Genomic DNA, 25,158 nt, shown 5'->3' on the forward strand with positions numbered 1-25,158 from the left:
TAGTGAGCAGGCCAGGCAGCAGCATCAGTGAAGAGAGAAACAGTTAATGTCACTGATTAAAGACATTACATCAGAACTTCCAGTAGATTCGATATTATGACATATCCAGTGAGGTCTGCTGGGAATCTGGGACTCTTTCGGCTACAGCCAGACTTCATATATTTCCAAGTTACAATGAGCATTAAGTGGGAGAATTGTTTTCCAACTGCTTCCCACAGTTTCAGATCTGTTGTGCTGTTTCATAAGTAATCGCAAGCTACCTCTCTCTACGTTTAAATCCTTCTATCCAGGAGACAAAGAGAAGTAGCAAAAAAGGATCCAGCCTAAGATCACCAAAAAAAAATCATATGTATTAGCAATATTTTTATATTACTGGAGGACAGCTCAAATATATTTCCACAGTATGCAAGTGACATTTATGTAATCTCCTCCTACAGAGGCTAAGCATATTGGGTCTATATTTTTTGTAGTTTGCTGCGCAATTGCTCAGCAAAAGGTGCTCCTTCCATCCGATAGCCTTGGGAAAGGTGTAGTATTTGTTTAGCCTCCTAATCAAGGTCACGTGAAGCCACGGATTGCAGATGGTGGTTGGCTTTTACAAGCAGCTTCTACAAATTGGAATTTATGGTTGTAAAACTAAAAACGCTGACCAGATGAATCTGCTGATCAATGGCCGGGGTTACCTGTCCAGTACGGACATTGCAACTGAAGAAGGCAACGGGAAACCACTTCACTATTTTTCCTTTGTATAATCATGAACTCAATGGTCTCAGCTCAAAGAAGAAGCCTTTCACAGAAGGAGAACAGGGGAGGTAACAACTACAATTCAGAAGGTCAGAGATCGTGACAGATGGAGAGTCATGATCGTCCATGCTGCACGGCAAGGCACCTGAATGAGGATCATATTGAAAAATATGAAGAGCATGACAGAGCAAGTGTCAAAATAATTTCACGTCGAATCATCTTGAATGAGGGGACAGAGTTTTAAAACCAAGTTATGTGTAAATTTTTTTCTCAGAAAAAGTAATGAATCTCTGGAATTCTCTAATGAGGAAGTCATGGATATATTTTTAAAAGATTGGTGAATTGGCAGCTGTGGGGATCTGTCACAGAGGAGGAGTGGGATCCTGGGGAAGATAAGCTTTGATCACATTCAATAAGGAGCCAGATGCTCTTAGTTTGTTGTGTTCTTGGGCTATTGCAATGTTGGCCCCTTCTGCCACATCTGCCCATTGCTACTGGAAGTATTCCTGAGGACTTCCTATTTTAAGAGAGCAGATTTCCCTTTTCCTATCTCCTGCTTAAAATACATTCTTTAAAGGCAGAACTAAAAATCTCATGCAGTCTCTCCTTCCTGCTTGCAGTGATAATTCACTTCCCCTTTAAGGATAATGGGACGCCTTTAACTGTGATCTAAAATACCCAATAGCACGCACCCTCATCCAAGCATGCAGCCTATGAATAGTATGTGCATTGCTGGCTACACGGCTGAATGACGATAATGAGAAGGCAGCACAAAGATTATATGCTGCTTGGGACAGCACTAACAGGCATTTGACCTCTACTCAGCCATTTTTTGGCATGCTCAAATTGCTCAGCCAAGATGTTGATCTTTTAACTGAATTATTTCAATAAAATATTTAAAATGGCATATTAAGTTCACTTCCAATAGTTTGTTCTAAATGAAATAGGAATTTCAACCCTTTAATCAACTTGAGTAAGGAGGTGCACCATTTAAATGCATTTAAAGTTCAAGGCTAAAGCAACATCGTCAAATCAAGTCAAATTTAGTGTCATCTAATTGGACAAGTACAACCTGATGAAACTGTTCTCCAGTCCTCGGTACAAAATCTGCAGACATACAACCAGACATAACACACACACAACAAACAATACATATACAGGACAAGTATTTTATCTATACAGATAGATAAATAAATAAATATTGCTTTGTCCAAGTGAGAGTCTTGGATGGTTAGTGTGAACAGTTCAGAAACTATTCCTCAGCCTGGTGGTGCTGGCTCTGATACTTCTGGGTCTCTTCCCTTATGGGAGCTGCTAACATGCTGCATGCAGGGTGGAAGGGGTCTTCTATGTATGCAGAAGGATAAAAGAATCTTTGTCAGGGTTCATCCCCAGCAGAAGTGTAATAGAGGACTCTCTGATGAACAGGCTGTTCCCAGTGATGCACACATAGTCAGGCATCCAGTAATTCTGAAGGATCAGCAACATGGTTAAAGACTGTCTTTGGTCTGCCCAAAACCTTTTGGTCTTCCATCACAGTGAGATGTTAGTGAGGGAATACTGCCAATTGGCACATTCCAAGGTGGAGGACTACATGCTGAGGGACACACGGAAGCTTGGTACAGCCAATGCGAGAGATTTATGAGAAAGGACCATGGCCTGAGGTCATTCTGCTACTGACCATTAAGGGACTGAGACCAGAGGGAAAGTCCCTCAAACAACAGATTGGGGACTAATTACAAGGGGACACATTAGTGGCAACAGTGATATATAGCAAATTAGAGGATTAATGCTATGATGTACAATGATGGAATGTATATTTTATGTTTTTTACATGGAACTTATGTGATTTTTCCATTCTGAAGTGTCTCCCCACCTTCCGGGAGTGGCCGTTCACACAGGAACGTCCAAATCTCCAAATATCCGGATTAGGCCATGAATTTAGACAGAATACCTGAAGTGCGGTACTTAAGGAGGCTGGACATCCTGTTCATTAGCCCGTTGTTCATGGATTACCTGTAGTTCAGTTTAGACTGCAGGCAATCTGTGAAAATAACTTGGGGTTGAGGAGGTAAAATGTCAAAACGGTACAAGGCCTTATTCCTGTTCTGATCTTTTTACACAGTGTGTAAAAAACATATAGGATTATGTCATTAAAGAATGCTAAAAGACTGCACTATTTTCTTTTGAATACCATTTTATTGTGAACAAAGTTTATTTTTGGAATAAAAAATTATATCCCCACAAATCTCTCTAGGTAATTCATGGTGGTAAACAGCAGGGGACTGAAATATTGGATGCATGTGGGGATGCTGTAAGAAGGACACTGAGTTCATCAAAATAGGAAAAAATGTAATGGGATGATTTTCTCTCTAACCATGGGAGGGTTTTCATATCTATCTCAGTAAGCTTTGTCTTGAAAATGCCTTCTTATGTACTGCACATAAATGTACTGGTTTGCCATCCTTAATAAAATCCCTTCAAGCTTGTTGTTCCTGGAGGCTTTCAAGTTTTAATGGGGAAAAGAAAAGACTTGCAGTGATTTAACACATTTTGTAATTTCAGGACATTTCCAAAGCACTTTGCAGCCAATGAATATATTGCAATGTGTAAAATAAGGCAGCACACACTGTGGTCCCACAATTGCAATGAGATCGAAAAGGTTATCATTTCCATGATAGTGGAGAAATGGGACACTGGTGTATTCCACTCTGAAGGACAATGTATCCTGTGGTGTAGAATCCTCTCACTCGGGGCTTTCATGCTCAAAACCTGTGTTATCGCCTGCTCAAGTTTTAAAAAATAGGCAAATTTACCTTTTATGCTGATGACCGAAAATGTGGATTGCGTGGTGGTTTTATGCAGGGGTGATTCGCGAGCTGGCTTCTGAAGCTGAAGGAGGTCGAGTAGTGCAGTAGCGCCATCCGCCATCATGACATAAAACATATGCACTGGGAAGGGAAAGTGGCCTCTACTCAAAATGGTGACTGAAGAGCAGGTACAAGCATTAGTGGAGATCTGCACAAGCAGTCTTCGGACTCAGGCAGATCTTCTGCACAATGTAATCGCCCTTTTTGACCATATGATGTTCCAATTGTGTGAAGATCATATTTGTGCGATCAGGAGAATGTTCCTGCAGAAGTTGTGGAGAAGCAGGCAGCAGTTTGAGGCAGAAAGGTGCGCCGACCTGAATCACTGCAGAAGATGTATGATATTTCTTAGTCAAATCACTCTGGTGTTATGTACTGGAGAGACAGACCACAGGGGACTGTGTTTTGGAGTAATCTCCTCAATAATTTTGATGTTCATATGTCTCGGAACACTTTTGACTTTGTATTGGAACTCATTGAGCCTCACCTGAGGTGCAAGGCAACAATCTGGCAGCAGCCTCTGGAACCTCAGTTTAGACTCGCCATTGCTTTATGGTGATATGCCACCCCATGTGAATATCGATCCATCAGTTGTATTTTTGGTGTCGCTATTATCACAGTGTGTGTGTGATGGTTCGCCAGGTTACTGGAGTTTTGAAGAAGGCTCTCTCCAAATGTTTTGTTGACCTGCCAAGTGGTGATCATCTCCAGGAGACAATGGATGGATTTGCAGAAAGGGGATATTCAATGTGTGCTGGAGCCATCGATGGAACACATATTCCCATCATTGCCCCTCCCCCCCAAGGATGTACAAGCCTACTATAATTGGAATGGGTGGTACTCGATTGTTCTTCAAGCTGTTGTTCAGCACACTACTGGTAAGGTTGCAGCCTTAGTCACACTTGGTCTTTATTACTTAATGTGTCTCCTTTGCCCATCTATACACTCTGCATTTCTGTTTTTCAGCTTCACAGGTGTGTCCGTGGCCGCATGTATGATGCACAAGTGCTAGCAACTCACCCATCTACAGAAAGGACGAAGAGCAGGGCGAATACCTCTTCGCTCATGAGGTGAGTGTGTACCCATTGCTAACCATTCTCTTTGTGTGGTTCATGCAATAAATTGTTTTTTTTCATGGGGGCATGTGTCCCTATATTGCAATATGTTACAAGGCTATTTCTGAATAAAGTTATGACAGATTAAAGGGTTTGGCATTTTCCAGATATTTTCCAGATTTGTGGACCGTGAGTTTGTAAAAGTGAAAGTAACTTACAATCTGCATTGCTCTCTCCACAGAAATCCAGAACTGTTAACGGAGTGGAGATCCCCTTGTGTCTAGTCAGAGACCCAGCTTGCCACCTCAGGAAGTGGCTGTTGAAGGGTTTCACACATCACCGCATACTCGATCAATGGTGGTGAACCTTTTGCAAAGAATTGAGCTCGGCAAGGATGGTGGTGGAAAATGCTTTTGGCCGTTTCATAGGCCACTGGAGGTGCCTGGCCTCGATAATTGTGCCACTTTTGTTTCGGACATTGTTCTTGCCTGTTGTGTGCCACACAATATATATGAGCTCCAACAAGAAGCATTTCCTGCAAGAGTGGAACACTGATCTGCCAGATCTCCCCACGCTTGATGAGCGACCAGTTTGCCAAGACACGCCAGCACATCGTCACCAGGCTATCTGTGAAGCAATTATGTCCATCCTCTAAACCGATTCCTACGTGTAACTGCTTAAATGATTTCAAGTTAATGCTATAAAATTAATGTTAAAATAGATCATGTCCACTCTGTAATCATAAGCTTGAGAAGCAAAGAAAAAAGCACCAATCACAAATCAAGCACGTGACAGAAATGTATTACTTTTCATCTTTCATGATACACGTATAGAGCAATAAAAAAATTCAATAACAAGTCTAAAACAATAAAGAGTACAAATGACAGACAAAAAGTGACTAATGACTCTTTTGTGCAATACTTAATTCATTGCCCAATTATGTGATGATCCTATATCAGACCAGCAAGAGGAGAAGGGTGCAGGAGGAGGAAGATGGAGCTAATGACTCTAATGCCTCATCCATCTGAATATGGTTGTTAACATTTCATGCCGGCGTAGAATGATGGAGCCTCTTGGATGCAGGGAAGTGGTACAGGGCTTGGAATTTATATACTGTTGTGAGTGGGGTTGGCACCGATCCGAAGGGTCACGGATGTATGAGACCAGGTTTTGTAGCCTGCCTGTCCATTATTTTTCCTCAATGCCATGAAGCATGGAGTTGAACCTAGCCAGCGCTGCACTCTATTGACCTGTTGTGCCACATCCTCCACCTCCTGCATTTTTTGTGAACATCTCGACCTCATGCTCCCTCTGCTTTTCCACATGAAGGCGATCCCTCTCCACGTCCTCCTTGGAGATAAGCTGTGGCTTCATCAATTTTTGTTTCTTTGCTCTTCGCTGAGTTTCTAGACAACATACCAAAAAAAGGGGGGAATATTAGGTGGATGGCTCCTTATGGGCAGACACACTAAAAAAAATGATCACCTGGCTCCTTATGAAGCTCTACTTGCTCATTCCTGCCGGTGGCATTGGTCTACAACATGCTCACGTTCCTGGCGGTAGAGTCAGTCTCCAGTCCGCTCATGTTCCTGCTGGTGGAGTCAGTCTGCAGTCCACTCCTGTTCCTAGCAGGGCCTCCACCTTCAATTCACTTACATCTCCAGTAGCAGCGCTGCTGCTTGGGACTTGAGATGCTTCATTGATGAGCTCAGAGGAACCAGGATCCTCTATTATGCTCAAAAGGGTTACAGGCTTTGCAGAGTGGCTAATTCCCCATATGGAATAGCAGAGGTTGAAATATAGCCAGCCATTCCAGACACCCCTGCCATTCCTGTCATTGTGATCAATCACCTTGAGGAATTTTTTTGCGGAGGCTTTTTAACTTAGTTATAACCTGGCCTTTAGTACGTTGAAAGCCACACTCATGAAGTAGAGTGGTAAGGCTGTCAAAGGTCGGGCCATCCCTAACAGTTCCAGAGCATTGACAATCAGTTTCCTCTTGAGCCCTGAGGGCCAGGAGCTCACATACCTTGCTATCACGCCAGTTGGTACACATTCTGGCTGAGACTTTATCATTGACCATTCATTTAAACATTCCTGGTGGGTTCACTGCCGATTGCGCAGATGGATTCTTTAAATTTTGCGCTCCTGGGTCATGGGTTGAAGGTACCATCATATCGTCATCAGCCCTCCCTTTTACAGAGGAGGTGGAGCAACTATGACACTACCCCGCTAGGCGAAGGGAATGTGGAGCAAGTTGGACCAGCCAATTCTCCTTTTATGGAGTTAATTGGAGTGATTTAAAGGCAGAGGAAACCTATCTTTACAAATTGCTCTTTTGCACCATAAAAGGGCCTCCTGAGGCACTAATCAAGTAACAGCTCTGCAAATTATTAGACTGAAAATTTGTTGCATTTGTATTTGGCTTAAGAAATGAAAAAACAAATTAGTTTCTTCCGGGTGATATTGGACTTTGTAATTTTTTTTTCTTGTCACTGCATCCATCTGTGTAACTAATGGCAATTTATCAGATTGTTGAAACATTTAGATTGTACAAAAATGTTAGCCACTGAAAATGAACCACGAGTTGCAAGAAATATAACATGTACCACTTTCATATAGCCAAGTTGTTGCTGTGATTGGTTGTGAGGCTTCTGATCAATGTTGACTCAGTGTTGATAGTGGACAGCTCAGTTCTGATGGCACCATTGATAAACAAGGTCAGTTGTTTGAGCATTCCCTTGTTTAGGGTGATCATTTGTTACTAATTAAGTGGAATGAATGTTAATGGTTGTTTGATAACTTGAATGTGAATGCATGATGTTGATGGAGGTGAAGATTTACAGGCCTTGAGTTGAAGATTATCTTGCTGCTAAAATCCCAGTGTAATTTGAATGGGCATTTAGGTCTCTTCCTCATCTGTCCAATGTAGGACTTAAGAACAATTGCATTACTGAATGAAATCAGCTCCCACGATAGCGATGAAACCTCAGACCAGGAAAGTGAGCCAAAATGTTGTTGTGCTTGAGGACTTGCACCAATTTTGTTCAATGAGCTTGAGTTATTTAAGGTTTTGTTGTGTAAATAAGGACATTCTTTGGCCTTCCAGGATTTCCTGAACGAATTTAAAACACCAACATTCCTGAATAATTTCACAGGGCAGGAAATGGACACCTGTGGAAAGGATCAGAGTGTAGTTGGAATCCCTCAGTGGGTGGGGGGGGGGGGGTAGAAAAGATTTCTGAAAAAGGGAGAAACACATAGTCTGTAGTCAAAGGATTCATAGCTGCTTTCTACGGTGAAATCTCAAGAGTTCTCAGGTCAGTTCTGTCCTTTCAATTTGCTCTGGAGACACTCTTCATTCCACTTCTAAGGCCTGATTTCCAGATTGAGTTCCATGCTGTTTTTATGTAGAAAGTGACATCAAGCATATGTTGCATTCCAATTGTCATCACCCTTGGAAATCCAAAGGCCTCCAGGTGTAGATGAATCACAGATAATGAAGCTAGTTACCAAAATTTCACACCATGCACACAAAATGAAAATGATTGGAAAATGTATCCTTCCATTTAATCATTGCAATGCAAATAAAGACAAACTTCATAAGACTCAATTTCTAAGTCATATACCCCATACAACTGTGTCATATATTTACGTGGTTGATGTATTGTTGTACTAGTTCGAGTTGTGCTGTATTGATTATTATATTGAGAATTATAGCTGGAAAACAATTTGTTTTATTGAAATGTATGCAATCACTTGTACTGTTGATGTGTTTGAAATTTTGTAAGATTGTTGCATTCCATCAACATTTTCAACATGTTTTAAATTTTAAAAATTTGATATTCTTGACAACTTAAATTGATTAACCATTGTTTGTTAGTTGTTTGTTTACATCAGTACACAATGAGCAATAGTACAATGTAACTGAATACGATAGGAGCAAATCAAAATGAGTCAAAATAGACATTTTAGTCACAATTCCTTAACTTCTGAGATCCAATGTGAGATGAGTTTACCTCACAATCCAATAGAATTTAACGTGTATTTCGTTCTGAGTGTGGGTACTGATCTGTCATTAAACTATGGCAGCAGGTTGGTATAATGTATTTCCATATTACACACAAAGCCAGCAGCTGGAGAGCAGCCCAATGTTTATACCAGAATTGTTACTTCTTGTCCACGTTTGCTTCAAAGGGTAACGACTTCAGATGAATGTAGATGGCATTTTGGGAAAGAGGAGGGGCTCAGCAAACATCATAATCTTTGTAAACAGTTCTGGTCTTAATACACAAACTGGTTTTCTACATTTTTATCATCAGATGACTGTGTCAGTGAAACATGTTTGTTTTTCTGGCAGGTTCATATAACATTTGTTTGAATATTCAAATACAGTCGTTATTGGCTAAAATGCATAATAGACAATCTGTAAGGAAAATTAAGCCAATTTGAGCCTTCCATTAACTTTAAACATGTTTTTACCTTGAATTATATTTCCTTTCCAGTTTTTCATCTTGTTTGCTCTCATAATATTTCTTAGCCACTTTAACTCAAATAAGCAAAATAATAGAAGATAGATCATGCATATGAAAATAAATCATGGAAAAGTTCACTTAATCCATGACAATTCCATTACTCAGAATCATTGACTTTCAAAGACCAGTAGCTTGAGGTTCAAGAACAGTTTATTTCCAACAGTTAACAGGCTCCTGAACCTCCCCTTGTTACACTCATCAGGAACTGCTCTAACCACAGAAGGACTGTCTGCATTATTGCGAAGTCACTTTTGTTTGCACCAAGATAACAGAATTTTTATTTTCAATCTACTTTTTGTGTATTGGGATTGCCTTTTTAAATTCAAATATCTATTTAGTATGCAGTTGTTTTTAATTATTTTGTAGTTTTTTTTCACAAAGTACCTGTTCAGCTGCAGCAATAAGATTATCGATTCATATGTATCTTGTACAATGTAAATGACAATAAACTCATTACCATGATGGTACAATATATGAGAAGGACAAACAAAATCATGAACCTGATTTATGAAAATCTCCAAGTAATACTCTTTGGATCTCAAAAGCAAGTTCGAATAAACCACTGTAGTCTTCATTTCTCTTGGTCCGAGCTAATTTCACTTTACCAATTATAACTTGAAATTGTTCAAGAACTTGTCAAGAACAGTTGACAATCTATACCCATTGCTTGCTTTAGATTTGTGATTAGCAATGTAATGATTAAAATTATCCTTCAAAACTTTGCTTTGGTAAAGAAAAACAGTCTACAATTTCTGCAAGGAACCATTTTGGGATTCTCGTTAGAACTTCGACTTCATATCCTTTAAAATCAGATCTATGTAACTTAAGTCGTTCCTCAGATTTGGCTGTGTCCTGTATTTATATGTTTATAGGTTCATTGCATGTTCCATATTTATCCATTATCATGATTATAGAATAGAAGATTTTGCTGCTTATTAGACTTTAATGAAGGTTTCATTTCCAGCTATTCTTCATAACTTTAATGACCTGAGTTAACTCTGGAAAACAGCAGGAATACACAGCTAATACTATTTATATGGGAAAAAGACTGATCTATAAATCTTAAGGCAATTTTAGAACAAAGGATCAGAAAGTCTTTCGTGAAAATGCAACTACTAATATCTTCACTGCAAGTAAGAACATTGCAGAAAGGCATGAGGATATAGCAAAAACTAATTGACCGAATAACTGCATGAATATTCTTGTCAATGGGGGAAGACTCACACTCATTGAAGGTGTGGAAAGATGATTGTCCAAATCAAAATAACAGTGAGCCTAATAATTCCTGATATTATTTATGGTTAACCACCACAACAACAGTTTGATGTCATCTTTGTGAAGATGGCAAGTTATCTTCTTCATTGAAGACCCTATGAGTTGCTGTTTTTTTGCTGTTGAAGTTAATTCACAGTAAATTATTTCAAGTCATTTCAAATTTAGATACCTTTGAAGTATGTGATGTGTTAATTATTGCCAATCAAACTCTCAGGCTTTGAATATTAGTAGAGACCTTAGCACAATGCTATTACCGCACCTGCGACCCAGGTGAGAATCCGATGCTGTCGGTATGGAGTTTATAAGATGTTGGTTTCCTCCGCATGCTATAGTTTCCTCACACGTTCCAAAGACACATGAGGTTGGTCACATGGATGTATTTGGGGTGACATGGGCTCATGGGCCAGAAGGGCCTGTTAGCTTGCTGTTTCTGTAATTATAAAAAAAGAGAAAATTGGAATCTTATTCCTTCAGCTTTGAATTCCAATGGATCAAAACAAATATTTTAAATTGATCTTTTCTTAACATCTGTAGAGCTCGTCGAAAGAACCAAAGACTTGTTGATCCAAACCAAGGCTTTTATTAGCAAAAGACAGGAGCTCTTCACAGGTGGCCGACCAGTCTGGAATGATCCGACCTGGCTAGGGACACAACCCTTTAAGGCCCAGACAGTAGGCGTGGCTTAGCTCTCAGCCAATCGCTGTAAGCACAGTCTAGATACAGTAACTATATTCACTATGTACATTGGTGATAGATCTGTACTATCACAACATCTTTGTTATATTTCTCGTTTAATGCATCTTTCCATTTCTTTTGTATTGTACTTGGTATGGCACAGCCCTAATTTCACATTCCTCTGTCTGATCAGTTATGATAATTCAAATATACTTGCCGTTGCACACAATTTCCAGAAAATTGTTTCTCTGTTACACTTCCAACTTTCAGTCCAATTTATAGTCAGCAGTATACAAAGGAGGGACAAGACTAGGGAAGAGTATTTGTTGGACTGTCATGATATTTTGGGTCATTAAATGAGTTATCTAGGTCAATGCACTTGCTTATCTGTGAAGGAATAATTGTCTTAAATCCTACAAAAATAGGTGTAATCTGTTGGAATGCATGGAAATGAATGCAGTCTTTAAAAAGCCAGTCCTACTGAAAGCAGCAGACCAGAGAAACAAATAGAGAAGAATGGGGGCTGACGCACTCAGGACTGTCATGTCAACTCACCAAATTTCATGACTCATACAATCCTTTTCATACCATATCATGTCAAAATAATCTACTAAAGTTGCTGGCACATGCAGAAAAACACAGCACCAAAAGGTGTCATATAACCAGAAAAAGGAAAAGTTGGTGCTGCAGAAAATATGCAATTCCTCCTCAATGCAACAGATTACAGCAGATACAAATAGTGGTGGCCACTATATGAACAAGCTATAAATGATTACTTACATCACATGGTCAAAATGACCAACAACAAAATGGACATTGAAACTATCTCTCTTCTGACTTTTTATCTTAAGGGACTTTATGCTCAAGCAGATTTTGATAGAATCCTAAAACACGCCTGAGCTAATATATCACCATCTCCTATTTCTACCATTCTTGCATCTGGAGATGCAACACAACAATGTATAAAGTTTAAAAGTATATTTTATTTTAAAGTTCCTAGAGATATCCTGTGGATATGATGAATGCTAAATAGTATCTCAAAAGAAACATGGGAAACAAGGCAGTTTTGCATAAATACAACAGTAAATGGAATTTAGTGGCTTCTGTTTAATGATTAGTGGTTAGTGTCCCCAAAATTTACGTCACTGAGGGCCATTTTAATTTATGTTTTCCACAAGGAAATCTGCTTCCAGACTGAAACTATATTTTGCTTTGCAGCACAGCTAATTAAACTCGTTTCACCAAATGGTTGTAATATCATGGGACAAGCAGGTTTGTTGGCAGCCATCAGTTAGCAGAACATTTTGTGCAGTGAACTCTTGATGGTTTTCTACTCTTTCTCCGAAAAGGTTTCCACTCAGATACTTTCTGCATGTTCACCTAGACTCTCTTCGCACAGTCAGAATGGGTAACATTAACTTTGCATGATTATGAAAAGTAGTTGGGGAATGAAACTAGCTATAATGCTCCTACATACATTATTTAAGGTAAGGGCTTGATGGGCTGAATGGCTTCCTCACTGATCATAACTATTTTGTGATACTGCGAAATTGTTCTGATATTAAGCATTTGTACTGATAGAATAAATCATGAAAAAATGAACCGTTGCACAGTGGAAATGTTTTAAAACTACTTCAGTGGCAGATCTAACCCTTACCCAGGTTCTAATGGTGGCTTTATCATATGAAACTCTGAAAGAAAGTGGCATGTGCTATGAATGTATTACTGCTATCAATAATGAATTAATGAGGTCATGGGCATTTACATTGATACTTGAATTTGCCACTGGTGCCATCAGAACTTCGTAACTCTAAACATAATTGGTGATAGACACCATTTCATGCTTCACAGTAACACACAATTTTTTTGAATGCAATCTTTTTAAACTTTTGAATGCCAAAGGAAAGGATCGTCACTTATAATAATAAATGATAAGTGATACTATCAATTTCTTATCGTGAAATATGATGACAAAAATAAATGTGGTGAGCAATCACTAAAAATTAACATCTTAGTCAAGTTTGTATCCACATTAAAGTGCATCGTGAGAAGACTGATGCTGCTAAGAACCCAGGTGCATGTACAAAGATCATGAGACAAGATAATCACTGTTGTATACTTCACAAAATATCTGAGAGGAAGCATTATTGAATCGTGTTAATTATGACTGTCACACTCGTTGGGTCAAAACCGTTCTGAGAAGACATTTAATGGGCACAGAATGGTATTCAGAATATTCAGAAAGATATTATTTGGTTTAACCACATGCAGTTTCATGTCAATGTTTTGGAAGCACTGTGTATATGGAAATAAATTCCCATTGAATAAGGTTTAGAGGAGAAGAATAAAAGGAATGGGAAAAAAAAAGCACACACACAATTAGCCTTCTGGTTTTGACCAAGTGTTTGAAAATCTGTATTATTGATTGTTTTCTTCAATGATAATGCTTGAACTGATGAGTGATTCTGTCAGACTGCTTTTGCCTCATCATTTTACAAACCTTTTCAGGATCATGTGAAATAAATCTAATCTTAAAGCTAGTGCACAGTTAATTTTCCTCTGTAAAAGTTTAGTCCAAGAGGTGGTTCAATCGTAACTGAGATTTTATTCATAAGGCTTCACCTCAAGTAAGGTTCTCTGGCTTGGCTTCGCGGATGAAGATTTGTGGAGGGGTAATGTCCGCGTCAGCTGCAGGCTCGTTTGTGGCTGACAAGTCCGATGCGGGACAGGCAGACACGGTTGCAGCGGTTGCAAGGGAAAATTGGTGGGTTGGGGTTGGGTGTTGGGTTTTTCCTCCTTTGTCTTTTGTCAGTGAGGTGGGCTCTGCGGTCTTCTTCAAAGGAGGTTGCTGCCCGCCGAACTGTGAGGCGCCAAGATGCACGGTTTGAGGCGATATCAGCCCACTGGCGGTGGTCAATGTGGCAGGCACCAAGAGGTAAGGTTAGTGCTTCAAGAAAGGGGACTGGATCTAATCTAAAGGTATTCCTTTATTGCAGCCCAATAAACAGAATGAAATGATTAAAGAAAAGCTGAAATGGACTTGGACTGTGTTGGTCACTCTATCGGGTATAGAGTAAAAATTGTTGTCGTTGAATGAAAAACATATTTCTGAATATCTAGATTTCAGATGGAAAGAAATGTGTTGAGAAAGACATCCAGAAAGATCCTCAATCAATGGGCTGTTATACAGTACATGAGAAAAAAATCCATTGGTTAGAGCAGTTTACAATGAAGGAAGTGTAGAGGGGATTAGTTTTCAAGGTTTTAAAATGCTTTAGGGGATTGATCTCAGCCAAATTCAACATGTTATTCTAAATAGGTAGGAATGATGAAATCAGGGTATATACAAAATGCATAATCAAAAATATACATCAGATCCCAAAAATTGTTTCTCTTCATGGAGTTCTACCATTTGGAAATGAACAGATAAACATATCCAAAGCAGAGAACATTTTCACCTAATGAGTACATGTTCCTGAAAGTTGTAATTCTCATGAAGGTTGGTCTCATTGCCTTGGGAAAAAAGCAGAAATAAATTTCTCATGTTTTCTCCCTGTTGTGTGACTCAATAGTAAACATAGGAGGTTAGTTGGTTAATTATAAGTGCAACAGAATCTGATTGGATTGGTGAATCTATTGATCCTTTCTTAATCGCTGACATACAAGAGATCTGGAAAATACTGATGAGCATGGTTCATTCTTAACTTCCTCCTCAGATCAGGGATTATTTTGGATGGAGCATAAATGTTAGTATTGCCAGCAATGCCCCTACTCAGTGGACAAAGCACGGTGATATTCCAGGACTAGTAATCAAGTGACATGTGATAATAATCAATGATTGAGATTTCAAATCTCTTTTATAAAAAAATCTGGAAATATAAAGTTGAGATCCTTGAACCAAATGTGTATTTAAAAAAAATGGAATAAATTATTAACATGATTCAGAGAAGTAAACTTATCATTGTTATCTGGACTTAAATATGACAGTCCCTCATTAATATGGGCTATTTTTTGCTGCCCTCTGAAGCCACATTAAAAGCTATTCAGTTGAAAAAATGTTGCCACTGAGGTTCAAAGTCTATTACCTCCAATGAATTGCACCAGGATAAGTCTTGCTAGAAAATGTTTGTGATAATGGCATATTAAGATTGAAGGAATGTATTTTGACAGGATCAAACAATAGTCAAATATTTCAAGAAGGCTTTGTAGTGACTATTTTCCTTTATAATCACTTGGAGGACATTAGAATGTTGTTGTTGTCTATGTTTCATTCAAACAAATCTGTACTAAAGTTAAGTTGAGTTTTCCAGAATTTATTAAACATTGTTAACATTATTATCATTACTATACATTGTTACAAGACATTAAACATTGTTAGACTGTGCCAAAATCTTTGTTAAATGGTCAATAAAATTATCAGATCACTCTAATTCCTTACCATTTGTAGAACCGAAGAAACTAAACTAACATGTGTAATCTCTAACAAGCCATAAGAACTTGGCTCAAAGACATTGCTGAGATACACTCAAAAGAAAATGTAAATGATTGCTATTCACTCACTGCTTGCAACTGGCAATTAATTTTAACCCTTACAGGCTTTATGGATGAAATTGGATATAATCACGAACATGAAACAAGTATGCATTGGTCCTTGTGTCCTTTTCTATTTACCTGCCAGATATTCAGTTCCCAAAAATTGAAAATCATGCATACTGTATAAGGGACTGCAAAAGCAAATCATTCTATTTTGTCTGACCACCCAAGTCCACTTTTAAACACATGAATAACTCAAAAGCTCTTGAAGCTGCTTATGAGAATTATAATGTGCTATTAACCCTTGCCTATAGATTTCAGTGCAGGGATATCCTTACTTCATACTTCCTACGAAATGGAAGTGATATAACCCTTGGCCAGTATCAACCAAGCAATTGATTAGTTGGGTGCATCAATAGGTTAATATCATGGGTAACTAGTTCCATTTAAAACTGTACTGCACCACTTAATGAGAAGATGCAATTTGGTTGAAATGCCTTGGTTGAAATGTCTTCTAGGCACAGATAGTCATGAATCATTGAGACAATAGCTCAGGATGAAGTGGATTGGAAAATGGAGTTAAATTAGAAATTCATTGTTCACCTGTGCCAGCAGCTAATCTTTTGTTGCCATGTTCACTTAGACAGGCTTTGGCAATATGGTCCTTGCCCTGCTCTAATGTTGTAGTATGGCTACTGTGTTATTATGCATGCATAAAAAGAATTACATTTCCCAGTATGCAATGTGTGTGGTTTGTGGGAACAAAAAGTAGACTACGATCAAAGATGAGTGTGCTGTTAGTTCAAGCAGCTCAAAAAATAAAGTTGTTTGGTGAAAACCACGCAAGGTTGTTCTTCTTCAAGGAATGCATATAACATGGTGTCAGAAGTGTGTGAGTAAGTAAGGAAAGACAATAGTTCATGTCATGTCCTCCCACACTGATATAGTTTACTGGTAATCTAATCGATAATTGGAAATGCTTCAAACAGCGATTCAACATTTATTTATTGGCCGGTGAAACGGGAGAGACCAGAAAAACAGAAAACATCTATATTTCTAAATGTGATGGGTGAAGATGCCTTGGACATCTATAATAGTTTTCAAATTGATGAGACAGCTTTCACTTTGGACACTCAAGTAAAGATGACACATTTGAGAGATTCAAGTTTTTCTCTTATGACGAGAAACAAGGTATGAGCTTTGACCAATACTTAGCCAAGCTTCATACACTGAGTAAGTCCTGTCAAATTGGAGATTCTAAAAACTCACTCATTAGAGACCGAATAGTTTGCAGAATCCAAGATAATGAGCTTAGAGAAAGATTGTTGCGTGAAAAAGATTTGACACCGGAAAAGGCTGTGAATATGTGTAGGACAGCAGAGACTACATGAGCACAAGCTAAGGATCTTCAAAGGATAGACACATGAGTGCATCTGATGAAAACTGAGAAGCAGAGCACCAGGAGTTTCCAAAAGTTACAGCAAATGCAGCAGGTGTGAAGGTAGACATATTCGAAAAATATGTCCTGCTTATGGAAAGTCCTTCAATAAAAGTGGGAAGAAGAATCATTTTGCAAAGTGCTGCAAAGCAAGGGTTACCAAGAGATAGATGAACACAGTGGATGAAGAAATGGAAGAATTCTTCATGGATTCATTACAGACTGCTACTGCTGGTAAAGTGGAATGGATCATTCCAGTGACTGTGAATGAGACAGTAATTCTATTTAAGATTGACAATGGAACCCAGGTGAATCAGTTATCTATGGATGATTACAAGACCCTCACCATAAAGAGCAAGATTTATCCAGTGAAATGAAAAGTGACAGGCTGCACTGGAGAAAACGTTCCAGTAAAAAGGGGCTGTATGGTAATCTTCAAAACAAAGGGCAGCATCTAAAGCAGTCACTCTCAACCTTTTTCTTTCCACTCACATACCACTTTAAGTAATCCCCATGCAATAGGTGCTCTGTGATTAGTAAGGGATTCCTTCAGGTGATATGTGGATTGAAGGAAAAAGTTTGAAAACCACTGTTTTAATCATACCTAATTGACGTGTTATGTGCACGATTTCATAACTCAAAAGGAAATAGGCCAGTGACAATTTTTCTCAAGCAAAATATTTTAGTAACAATTGGGTCTAGAGCAGTGATTCTCAGACTTCCCCTCCCACTCATATACCACCTTAACCAATCCCTTACTAATCACAGAGCACCAATGGCATAGGGATTGCTTAAAGTGGTATGTGAGTGGAAAGAAAAAGGTTGAGAACCATTTATCTAAAGTCACAGCTACTGATTGTAAAAAAGAGAGTACAGCCAATATTAGGTCTGAGTGCATGCGAAGAGCCCAATCTGGTGGAAATAATTTTTATAATGGCTTCACAGACTGAAGATGAGCACACCACACTCATGGAAGAGGAAGCAGATGTCTGTGAGGTGTTTGAATGTTTACCTGGTGCACACAAGATTCACATAGATAGGAAAGTACTGTTTCCAGTTAGAGACAAACTTAAACAAGAACCAGCACACATGGAACAGATGGAAGTCATACAGAAAATTGAAGAACCTACAGATTGAGTCATTCACTGGTCATCATCCAAAAGAAAAATATAGCATTGTGTATATGTCAGGACCCAAGAGATCTCAATAAAGCCATCAAGAGAGAGCATTTTAAAGTCTCAACATGGGAGGAAATCATGTCCCAGTTTCCAGGTGCCAAGTGGTTTAGCAAGCTCGATGCACCATCGGGGTTTTGGCAGATGAAGCTCAAAGAGGCAGGTTTGAGACAATTCACTTTCAATACTGTACAAGGAAGATACTGCTTTCTTTGTCTACCATATGGGATCTTGTCCACACCAGAAGTCTACCATAAAACCATCCACATGATATTTGAAAGTATACCTGTAGTTGAGACCATGATGGATGACATAATTGTATGGGGGTCCACCGAGAATGAATATGATACACGACTAATGCAAAATGTTTAAAATGACAAGGAATGTCAATTTGAAATTAAATAAAGAGAAACATGAGTTTGGCTTAAAAACACCAAACTTTATAGCTGGGACCCATGCAGGTACCCATGGTTACTCCTTTGATCTGGAGGAAGTAGGTTGAGTTGAAGGAGAAGTTATTGAGGTGAGGACAAGTTTTGCCTGGTGGAGGAGGGTGGTGGTAGAGGGTGACTGGTCAGGTCTTTGGTCCATGAAGAATCAAAATCCTTTCAGACCTTCTGTGTGGGGGATAGAGGTATAAAGGGATTGGACATCCATCATGGAAATGAGGCAATCCGGTTCAGGGAATCTGAAGTCGTTGAGGAGACAGAGGCCATGTGAGGTGTCATGGATAGAGGTGGGGAGGGATTAGACCAGGGAAGAAAGGATAGAGTGAAGGTAGGATGAAATGAGTTCATTGGGACAGGAGCAGGCAGAAACAAGAGGTCTACCTGAAAGGTTGGATTTGTGTATCTTGGGTAGGAGGTAGAAACGGGCAATGCTGGGGTGGGAGAGAATGAGGTTGGTGGCCATGGAGGGGAATTGACCGGAAGAGATGAGGTTGGAGATGGTTTTGGATACAGTTGCCTGATGTGTGGTGGTGGGGTCCTGAGAGAGGGGTCATTAGGAGGAGGTGCCTGTGAGCTGTTGACTGGCCTCGGCAAAGTAGAGGTCAGTGCGCCAGACCTCAACTGCACCATCGTTGTCTACGGGTTTGATGGCAAGGTTGGGATTGTTGCAGAGAAAGTGGAGGGCAGAGTGTTCTGAGAAGGTGAAGTTGGAATACAAGAGTGGGTAGTCAAGTTGAGATGGTTGATCCCTCAGTGGCAGTTGGAAATTAAAAAGTCCAGAGGAGGCAGCTGGTGATAATCATGCCAACATGATTATCACCTAATTTCCTGTATCCCAGGATGGAACAGATCAGGAAAGCAACAGAGACAAATGAAACAATGAAAGAGCTCAACGAATACAGAAAGGATGGCCATACTGTCCAATGGGTATTCAGTATTATTGGGCAAGCAGACTTGAACTGTGAGTTGTGAAAGATATGGTCCTCAAAGGGAAGAAGTTTGTGATTCCAGTGTTGCTATGCAAGGAGGTACTCTAGAAGATACATGAATGACATCTTGGTGAGGAAAATTGCAAACATAGAGCTTGTGAGGTGATGTACTGGCCAAGAAAGAACCAAGATATAAGACCACAGCTTCATTTGAAATATGCCTTACCTATAGACCAAAGTAGCAAGCAAAACTGCTTACGCCACATCCTGCACCAGACAAGCCATACTTCAAAGTTTGAGTAGATTTGTTTGACTGTAATGGGAATAGTTATATAGTAGTAACAGACTATTTTTTTCAATTACCCAGAGGTAGCAACACTGCAGTCAAAATCCAGCAAAGCAGTTATCATTTTCATGAAAAATGTGTTTGCGAGGCATGGAGTTTCTTGTGAGGTAGTATTAGACAATAGTCCACAATTTTTGAGCAGTGCATTTGAGTCCTTTGTCAATACTTGTGCAGGCTTTTGACATTTAACTTCAAGTGCACATCACCCAAAGTCTAATGGCCTAGCAGAGAGTTCTGTCAAGGTGGTGAAGAGCCTCATGATAAAAGCAAATGATGGACAAGAGGATTTCCACAGAAGTCAAATGATTCACAGCAGTACATCACTACAGAATGGCCTTTCTCCTGCCCAAATGCTGATCAGTCGGTGCATACGTACCAACCTTCCAATGCACAAGATCTGTTGACACCTAAAGGAACACACAAGGTCAAGCAAGCTAAAGTAGATGAGAACATATAACATAAGTGGTATCATTATAAGATGGCGAAAAGATCAGCCCTGAAGCCTGGAGTTTAAGTGTGAATCCGAGATCACAATTCTGGCCAAATGGTCCATCTAGTGCACAATATTGCTGCTGCAAAACAATACATAGAAACATAGAAGATAGGAGCAGGAGTAGGTCATTCGACCCTTCGAGCCTGCTCCGCCATTCAACGAGATCATGGCTGATCTTAAAGTTCAGTACCCCGTCCCCGCCTTCTCTCCGCAACCTTTAATACCTTTATACTGAAGAAATATATCTAATTCCCTCTTAAATATATTTAATGAACCTGCCTCTACTGCCCTCTGTGGCAATAAATTCCACAGATTCACCACCCTCTGGGTCAAGAAATTCCTCCTCATCTCGGTCCTAAATGGTTTGCCTATTATCCTCAATCCATGGCCCCGGGTTCTGGATTTTCCCATCCTTGGAAACATCTCATCTGCATCCATTCTGTCCAGTCCTGCCAGAATTTTATATGTCTCTATGAGATCCCCTCTCAATCTTCTAAACTCCAGCGAGTACAATCCCAATTTGTGCAATCTTTCCTCATAAGTCATTCCTGCCATTCCAGGTATCAGCCTGGTGAATCGCCTCTGCACTCCCTCCATTGCAAGAACATCCTTCCTTAGATAAGGTGACCAAAACTGCACACAATACTCCAGGTGGGGTCTCACCAAGGCCCTGTACAGCTGCAGTAAGGTATCCTTGGTCCTATACTCAAACCCTCTTCATCACGTATGTTCATGACAATAAACTCAACTCTGATTCTGAGAAAATTGCCGATGCAAGAGAGCCACTCTGCAGTAAACCACGGAGCAGATCGCTGGAGATGTGAGGAGATGTGAGGGAGGCCATCAGAAGCACTGTGCAAGGAGACAGAATTGCCACAAGCGGGCCAGCATTGGAGTCTGGTTCAGGGAATCTGAAGTCGTTGTGAACATGGAATTAACCTCTTCAGTCCCTCACTCCCAAAAATCTTACTCACAAATATAAGATTGCTAGAGAGAAAAAAAAGGGATTATCTGAGGCTGAATATGAACCGGAAAGAAATGCAAGGCTACTGTTCTCTAGTGATTACAAAAATATGGTTCCAAGACTTCATTCCAAACTCAGAGTTCCAGTTAGATGGCCTTATTTCCCTCAGGGCAGACAGAGATGCGGCTGCTTCTGGCAAGACTTGAGGAGGGGGTCAATGAGAACTGGTGCACAAATGTTTCTGTTATAAAGGCCTTCTGTTCAGCAGAGATGGAGTATCTGATGGTGAAACGCAGATGCTTCGACTGCAGCTTATGTTCTGCCTTCAGCGAATGAAAGATAATCAATGAATGAGCTTTATGGTGCCATCTGCGAAACCCAGACATCTCCCCCTAACTGTTTCATGATTATAGCAGGCGACTTCAATCACAACAACCTGAAAACTGTTCTACCACAGTTTCAACAGTGTGTCAACTTCACCACCAGAGGCGAGAACACACAAGATCAAGAGTACACAAATACCCCTGGTGCATACAAGGCTGCTGCTTGACCCACTTTGGATACTTGGATCACATATCCATCCTGCTAATCCCGGCATACAGACTGCTGAAAAATTAATTAAGTCAGTTCGCAGGTAGATCAGGATGTGGCTAGAGCAAGGGGTGGGGCGGGGGGGGGGGGGGAGGGTGGTGTTTGTGTTGTGGAGTGGGGCCACAGCTGTGCTTTGAGAACACATACTTGAATTGAAGTCTTTCTGGACGGTGGCTGCCTACAATTGCCAGGTAAACATTGAGGAGTACATGAGCATGGTGACAGGCTACATTAGTAAGTGCATTGAGGATGTCATAGACATCAAATGCAACACAACCAGGCTTAACCAGAAACCATGGTTTGATGCAGAGGGTGGACTTCTTAGAGCTTGAGATGCAACACTAAGGGCAGGAGGCAAAGAAACATGTTCTTTTTTTTACATTCCAGCTGGTCATGTTCCAAATTGAAACCCTTTTGGAGAAACTTAAGAACTTTATTAAATCAAATTATTGGGAAATAATTTCCTTTAAGTCCAGAATTGTTTCTTTTAGGAAATATTACGGATATAAGACCAAAAATGAGGCTGTCCAAATATCAATTAGAGTTTCTTAAAATTGCATTGGCAGTGGCCAGGAAATGTATTGCAGTTACCTGGAAGACTGATTCTTTCTTGGAAATAGCCCGTTGGAATACTGGAATGTATAGTTGTGTTCCCCTAGAGAAAATCAGATAATTTAAGGAATAAATACAACATGTTTTTGCAGGTATTGGAACACTACTTACAAAATGTAGGGTTGAATGCTTAATAAATAAGATACTTATTCTATTTATTTTTCTTCCCTCTATTTTTCTTCCTTTTATTGAAATATAGATAAAATTAATTGGTCTTTTTGTTGAATTAGATTTCAGATCTAGATACTCCTCTTTTACTCTTTGCTTTCTTTTTTCTTCTCTCTTTTTCTTTCTTTCTCTTGTTTTCTCTTTCTTTTTCACCTTTTTTATTCTTCATTAGGTGGTTTGTTGGGAGGAGCGTCATATTTGGAACATGTATTAATGATTCACATTTAATTACTTATCTGAGATGATAATTTGGTATTGTTTGTTGATAAAATCAAAAATAAAAATTCCAAAAAATGGACAGGAGGCAAATTGGCATTAAGATCAGCCAGGGCTAAACTCTTCTGTGCAATCTGGAAGGCAAAATGTAGTTATTCACAGAGGATCCATGGTCAGCTGTGCAAGACCGGTAACATGAGGCACATGTGGCAAGGTAGCAAAATAATAACAGATCAAAAGATAACCTTGCAAATCAATGACAACAGTACCTCCCTTCCAGATAGACTGATCATCATCTACACATGGTTTGACAAGAAGAACAGGCTGACACCAGAGAAAGCTCCATCTCTCCATGAAGAATAGGCCATTTGCATAGTCATAGCCAAGATAAGGAGAATCCTATTCAGGGCGAACCCACACAAGCCAGGTGGACCAGACAATATGCCCGGCCGGGTATTGATGGACTATGTATGTAGGACAACTGATGGAGGTCCTTACAATTATCTTCAATGTGTCAGTACAGCATTCTATTGTCCCCTCAAGTTTTAAAGCTGCTACTATCATCCCAGTAACGGAGATGGACAGTAATAGGCCTCATTGACTACCGCCCAATGGCACTGTCTTCCCACATTATGAAATAGTTTGAGTGTTTGGAGATGGAACCTCCCAGAGATGCTGGACCCATTTTAATTCACCTACAGAATGATGATGCTGTAGCCTTGTCTCTCCACTCAATCCTGACTCACCTGGAGAACAGCACCTCATGCATCAGGCTGCTATTCATTGACTTCAGCTTGGCTTTTAATGCAATCGTACTCCAGAGACTGTGTGCTCGGCCTGCTCCTATTCACGCTACTGATCCATGATTGCATCGCCAGATCCAGATCCAAAAGAGTCATCAAGTTTGCAGATGTCACAACAGTAGTCGGCCTCATCAGCAACAACGATGAGTCGCACTACAGAGAAGAGGTAGGAAATCTCATGAAATGGTGTGAGAATAACAAGCTGAGTCTCAACATGGACAAGACAAAGGAGGTGATTGTGGACTATAGCAGCACCAGAGATGTTCCCCTCCACTACTTATTAATAGCTCAGTAGTTGAGAGGTGTGGAGAGCACCAAGTTCCTCAGAGTTACCTATCCTGGACTCAAAATATTTCAGCGACTGCACTTCCTTCGAAGGCTGAGGCGGGCAAGGTACCAGCCACCATTCTGCCAACTTTCTATAGGAGCTCTATCAAGAGCATCCTGGCTGGTTGTATCACAGTTGTACAGTTGCTGTAAAGCATCGGATCTGAGGTCAATCTATAGGACCATAAGAGTGCCAGAGAGGATCACTGAGGTCTCCCTCCCCATATTAATGTATTTTACTGGGATTGTTGTTTAAAGTGACCTCGTAAAATCTGTAAGGAGCCCCTTCCTCACTGCACATAGCATCTTCCAGATACTCCAATTGAGAAAGAGATACATAAATATTAAAGCCAGATCTACCAAGCTGAGGGATAGGTTCTTCCCATGGACTGTGAGGCTACTGAATGTCCGCTGAACTGCTAATACAGCTCCCTCTGACTACTATTTATAAATAATATTTATTTTTAAAATATGTGCAGAAGATACGTACATAGGTTCTGCATACGTATGCATTGTTTGTCTGTATGTGAGTTTGTGTGTGTGTGTGTGTGTGTGTGTGTGTGTGTGTGTGTGTGTGTGTGTGTGTGTGTGTGTGTGTGTGTGTGTGTGTGTGTGTGTGTGTGTGTGTGTGTGTGATTCCAACAAATTGTGTACAATTTTGGCATGAAAGACATTAATAGGAATATTTTTAAAACTCTTTGCAATTTCTTGCTACTCATTTTTTACTAACAGCATTTAATTTTGCGAAATGCATGCCTGATTCCCTTTGTTCTGGATTATGTTTCAATTGTTACCAGAGAATATCAAAAAGGAAGCCAGTCCTTTTGTGGGCTACACTGAGATTATTGTAACATTAGTGTACAATTAATATATTCTGTGAAACGCAAGAGTAAGAATTATTTTTGTCAGAGGTGTACCATGAATAGATACTTAGAGTACTCAAAGTGCAGGATGCCCATG

At 39.8% G+C, this 25,158-nt stretch overlaps 1 long non-coding RNA gene across 1 annotated transcript in view; it reads right to left on the reverse strand.

Annotated features, from left to right (window-relative positions):
• Positions 1 to 10,694: 10,694 nt before the first annotated feature.
• LOC138752706 (uncharacterized) overlaps positions 10,695 to 25,158 on the reverse strand; it is a 36,372-nt gene continuing 21,908 nt past the window's right edge. The window contains exons 2-4 of the long non-coding RNA XR_011350857.1: positions 23,815 to 24,024; positions 22,664 to 22,727; positions 10,695 to 10,909 (exon numbers count right to left, since the gene is read on the reverse strand). This is a non-coding gene — a long non-coding RNA (uncharacterized lncRNA). The remainder of the gene's footprint in view (positions 10,910 to 22,663; positions 22,728 to 23,814; positions 24,025 to 25,158) is intronic.

Source organism: Narcine bancroftii, chromosome 2, assembly GCF_036971445.1.
Source record: "Narcine bancroftii isolate sNarBan1 chromosome 2, sNarBan1.hap1, whole genome shotgun sequence".
Classification (NCBI taxonomy): domain Eukaryota; kingdom Metazoa; phylum Chordata; class Chondrichthyes; order Torpediniformes; family Narcinidae; genus Narcine; species Narcine bancroftii.